Source organism: Crocuta crocuta, unplaced genomic scaffold, assembly GCF_008692635.1.
Source record: "Crocuta crocuta isolate KB4526 unplaced genomic scaffold, BGI_CrCroc_1.0 scaffold343, whole genome shotgun sequence".
NCBI lineage: Eukaryota > Metazoa > Chordata > Mammalia > Carnivora > Hyaenidae > Crocuta > Crocuta crocuta.
Genome location: NW_027532679.1, coordinates 3,348,313 through 3,354,160, shown reverse-complemented (window position 1 = coordinate 3,354,160; position 5,848 = coordinate 3,348,313).

The following is a 5,848-nucleotide window of genomic DNA, read 5'->3' as shown; positions in this document are numbered from 1 at the left end:
TTGGTTAGGTTTATTCCGAGGTATTTTATGGTTTTTTGTGCAATTGTGAATGGGATCAGTTTCTTGATTTCTCTTTCTGTTGCTTCATTGTTGGTGTATAAAAATGCAACCGATTTCTGTACGTTGATTTTGTACCCTGCAACTTTGCTGAATTCTTGGATCAGTTCTAGTAGGCTTCTGGTGGAGTTTGTCGGGTTTTCTATGTAGAGTATCATGTCATCGCTACATAGAAAAGTGAAAGTTTGACTTCTTCGTTGCCAATTTTGATGCCTTTTATTTCTTTTTGTTGTCTGATTGCTAATGCTAGGACTTCCAGCACTATGTTAAACAACAGTGGTGAGAGTGGACATCCCTGTCTTGTTCCTGATCTCAGGGGGAAAGCTCTCAGTTTTTTCCCCATTGAGGATGATGTTAGCTGAGGGCTTCTTACAAATATCTTTTATGATGTTTAAGTAAGTTCCTTGACTTTCTCCAGGGATCAGACCTCAGTTTAAACATCTTTTCTTCTGCAGATTCTGACAAGAACACTCCCCCAAACTATGTAAATATCCCCTAATACTATGCCCCTCCCACTCTGTCCTTCCCCTCTCAACCCTTTGGTTGTCTGTTTGGCTAGGAGAGTGGTAACCTTGTCTGTCAAGGTGACTGTTATGTTCCCATCACCTAGTGTGTGCCTGGCACATAAAGGACACTTAATAACTATTACAAGACTAAACAAACAATTCCAGATACAAGCAATTCTTATAGGGCTTCTGGATTTTTTCAGACTCTGAAGGTATCCATGCAATGAGATTCTCTTTGTCAGTTTCCAGTTACTGGACTCCTAAGTTGAAAATCAAGAACTATGTCAGAAGGTCTCACAAAGGTAAAGGAACCATTACCATTTTGGACTAGCGCATTCTTTATAGTGAAGGGCTCTCCTGTGCATTGTAATTCCACCCACCGGATGCCAATAGCACCCTCTGCCCCAGTTGTGATGGTCAGAAACGTCTCATTCCATAAGGTGAGGATTCAAGAATAACAGGAAAAGGGTTCAGCTGCTCATAGCCAGAAATAATGACAAAAGTCCTCTACAGTTTTCCTGTTAGACCAGTGGTCCCCTGCGAATGATTATGCCTGCCTCTACTAGGGTGTATTTACCACATCTGGAGACATTTCTGGTTGTCACAATTAGAGACAGAGGATCCAAAGGACAGCCTCTCCATAACAAAGAATGCTGTAGTCAAAAATGTCAATAATACAACTATTAAGAAACCCTGATCTACATGGATAAGATAAAGTTTTCACTAGATATTTTAACTTTTCATTTTAAAGCCTGAACTATATACTTCTTAATCTTGAATACCAAAGATACACCAGGACTCTTGCTTTTTTTATGCCAGCAGATACTCCGTCATCCTGTGGATAGTTCCTGAACATTGCAGGCTGCGAAGAGACTCATTGAGGCATCTCTGGTAGACAGCATTATGTGGTGTGGTTAACAGTATTATTATCAGCATTATTAACAGTATTATTTTCTCATTTCAAATCCGAAGTCTGCCACTTTTTAGTCATGTCCTTCGACTAGTTACTTAATTTTTCTGAATCTTAGTTTCATAATCTACAATATGGAATGATAATATACCCACAGAAGCTAACCCAAGGAAAGCACATGGCACGTTATTTAGCATAGAAGGAATATTAGATACTATTGTATTTATGTGACAATAAACAATTGAGATTTTGTAACAGAGTTTTCATTGACTCCTACTTATTCTCCTTTTTTGACAAATACACTGGCTATTACTATTTGAACTGTGACTGATCCAAAGCTGTAACAAATGCTTCTGTATAGATTGGCATTGCCCCTGGGCACAAAGCTGTAGAGGTATAAGAGGGCAGGGTGTATTCTGGTCCAGGTGAGGTTCTTAGCACAGGACGAGTTTAAAGTGCATGGATGTGGAGGAATGGGGATTAGCAGAGCTTAGCCACACACTGAGACAGATCACAAAAGTCCCAGCCAAGGGGTTAAAACGTGATTTCTTGGGGATCAGAGGCAAACAGGGACGTTAAATTAAGCAGGTGAGTGGCAATCAGATCTGTCTTTTAGGAAACTGCAATGGCAACACATTGGTATTTGTTCACTTGCCTTATTGTAAACTCTATTATACTCTCCTAATCGTGGTTCTTCATGTTCAGTTGGAATAACTTTGAAGTGGCAGAGATGGGAAAACAGCGACCTCAATTACCACCCCTAGTACTATAAATAAATGCCACCTTTCTGAAGACAGTTTGACAATGGGTCTTAGGTGCCTTAAAATATGCATGCCCTTTTATCCTAGAAATTCCACTTCTAGGAATCTATCCTGAGGCAATCACGGAAAATGTGCACAAATATTTACCTATAAGAAAGCTCATTTTCAGCACTGTTTTTAGGGAGTACAAAGGTGAAAACCCTAAAAGCACAAAAATAATTAATTGATTAAATAAATTAAGGTACAATGACTTGTTATACAGTCATGAAAGCTACATTATTGACATGCAGAAAAATAGGTTACAAAAGACTGTATGATGCCTTTTCGAAGTACCTACTTAGACACACACACACACACACACACACACACACACACAATACACACACACTTGTCTTTTCATGTTACAGATATCCTTTTGTACCAGCAAAATCTTTCTGGTAATTTATCCTAAGGAATGAATGAAGGCAGTAATAGAGACATATGTAAAAGTATGTATACACACATATAAACCTACACACACAGAATAGTCCAGAAGGGGTAAAGATTCCAAGGTATTTAGTGTTTGCTATGGATGAGGGGATTATGGGAGAGTATTTTATTTTCTTCTTTTTTGCTTTGTCAGATCTTCAAGTCTAATAGCATTTATTGTATTTATAGTGGAGGGTTTTTTTTTTACATTAAGAATAATAATAAAGGCAAAAAAAGTTCATCCTTAATAATTATGCCCAGCAAAATTTTGTAGAATATCTGATCATCCTGTAATTTTTGAATGACTAGAGGGAGACGGGCTTAGCTATACTCTGAAAATTGTTGTTGATTCTCCTTAGATTTCAGTATAAATTAAATTTGATGTCTACTGAATTTAGTGTGGACTGAGCTGCCAATATCTGCTTAGCTGCATCCTGAGTGATATGCCACTACAATGAAAATGAAGCCTATATGATTCCTTTCCTCAAATTACTCATAGTCCATCCAGGATAAATGATATATGTGAAAGAGATACTAGGACTAATTCAAGGCCACTCATGGTAAAGTGCTAAATCATAAGGGAAAGCTGCTGAGTTATACAGAGGTTCAGGGAAGGAGAAGATAATTATGTATTGGAGGGGTCAGGAAAATCTTCACACACAAAGAAGACGTGATGGCAGAAAAGAGAAAAGTGGCAGCATCAAAGGCATAAAGGCAGGAGTGATCAGGGTGGGTTACAGAGACAGCAAGAAGTATACGTTGTCATAAGCACTGAGTTCTAACTGAGGGCCAAAGATAGTGAGGACAAATTAAGGAGAAGCCTCCGTGCTAGGGTCAGAAATTTTGACAACCATGTGTGTGTAATAAGGCTCTGGGTTAAAACATGACAAGGAGATACTGACTTAAAAATACCAAATATGAACAAGATGTTGAAAACTTATGCATTAATCATCCAGAGACCACCTAAAAGAAGAAAGTAATACAAGGAAAAACATAATAACCTCTTTTAAATGAGCATCCAAAACCCACTCTACAAATATGTTTTGGGAAAAGGGGTAATAGCGCTCCTTTCAGCAGAAAGTAGGCTTATGAATCCTTAGGAAGTGGCGGGAGAGAAGTGGGCTTAAGGAAAGGAAAGATAGTGCTGACAAATGGTGGTTGAGAAATCTGGATGAAACCCTAAGTGTGTAAAATGTGTTTCAGTCTCCAAAATGCAAGTTCTGTAATGAGTAAAATTCATTATCTTAAACTTTTTGCTATGATGTGTAATTGTTAACCTCTACTGCTTTGGTTCAAGGCTCCCTTCAGTAAAATATATTGTTTGTCATCAAAGCTGATGTGGATTAGGAGCTGAGCATGTGCCCTCCCTTTTAGGTTATATTAATATACCAAAATCGATAACATGCCATAGCTTTCAGAAGTAGTAATAAAATACCCTAAAATATTCCCAGAATATGTCTATAAATTATTTGTTCAATGTACTTATGTTAAAAAGGTTGTCAGTTACAATGCTCTGGAAGACTCTAAAATTACAAGCCATCGTATTTGTATTTGATAAAGCTCTTGCTGTTTTGGGTCAGAGAGGGTTATGCTGTGGGCGAAAAATCATTATTTTCCCTAATAAATAAATTACTTGCCTATATTTCATGTATCACTCAGGCCAGCCAGTATTGAAGGTTTAAATAATAAATAACAAATAGCTCCATTCATTTATTAATAATGATGCATCATGTGTGTGTGGGTGTGTATGTGTGTGTGAGAATATGTGTGTCTTGAGTATATGAGTTTCTCTTCACAGCCTTAGGGTGACAGATTGAACAGTAGTCATCTGAAAGGACAAAAAGTCATGCCTCTGAGATCATTAACATTTTTCCAGGTTGAGGAAATCATCTAGTGCTAACAGACCTTTCCACTCGGCCAGTGCCTAATGTAGAGGGCCGTGCTGGGATAAAGTTCTTGAAAGGCACAGAACCATCCAATGTCTTTAGCCTGAAATTCTCTAAGGGGCCCTCTTATTATTAACTCTTCTCAAATGTATCACCAAGGCAGAGTTCTAGGGGGAAAATAGAGGGAAGAGAAGACAATCAGGCTCTCTTCAAAACTCTCTCCTTTTATTTAGTAGAAGAAAGGAGGTTAGCCACATCTGCTTCGGGCAGTTTACATCACCATTAGTCCCAGCTAATTAACTGACCTCACAGATGTAAGTATCAATCTGCACCATATTGTCACAAAGTGACCCTCACCATTCCCTGCAATGCTACTCCTTTCATTTGAAGCAGACCGAGGCAGGTTGAGCCAGGTTACCCAGTCCCACAAAAAGCCAGCTAAGAAATATATCGCATTACATTCCATTCCCAAAGGAATACCTGGACCAAGGAAATGACTGGAAACAGCTGGACCTTGCAATGAGTTACTGTTGGCACTAAGCCAGAGCAAAAGCAATCAGCCTTGCAGTGAATCCTAAAACAGATGGATCCCCTCTGTTTGTCCTTCCCTTCTCCACACACCTAGGGCAAGTACAGGGCTTGGTAGGAGCTCTGGGGACATGCACATATATTTAAAAAGACATACATCATAGAACTACTCTTTTATCATAAATTGCATACCTTTTTTCTACATTATTTAGCTCTAGGGCAAAAGATCTTTCACCTCTGAAAATACATAAGAAAAATCTGGCCTGCTCCAGTGACCTAGCTAATTGGGCCCCAGAATGCTGAGTGGAAGAGTCAAGCTTTGCCTACTGTTTAGGGTCTGTTGCTGATTCCTTTTGCCCCAGGTAAATCACTTCTCATTCTTTGCTCTCTTCTTTATGTGACCCTCACCAGCAAACAGCAACACAGAGCAGGGCACAGCAGGCTGCCACACCATCATCCTTGTTTAAAGAACAGGGTCAGCTCCTTGCTGTGAACAGATTTTCCTCTGTGGAAACAGGTTCATGTTTATCTTTCAAGTTCCAGCAACAAACTCAGGATTGCCAACATGTGCCGCACAGCTGCTGCAGTGCCTGATTTATGAACAAATCTGCATATAATTGTGTTGGTTCTTTTTTTTCCCCGGCCTATTTTTTTCTTTAAATCAAATGGCTTAGTCCAGGCTGCAAAAAGCCCCAATTCTAAAGCTATATAATTTTATGGACAAGGGATGGG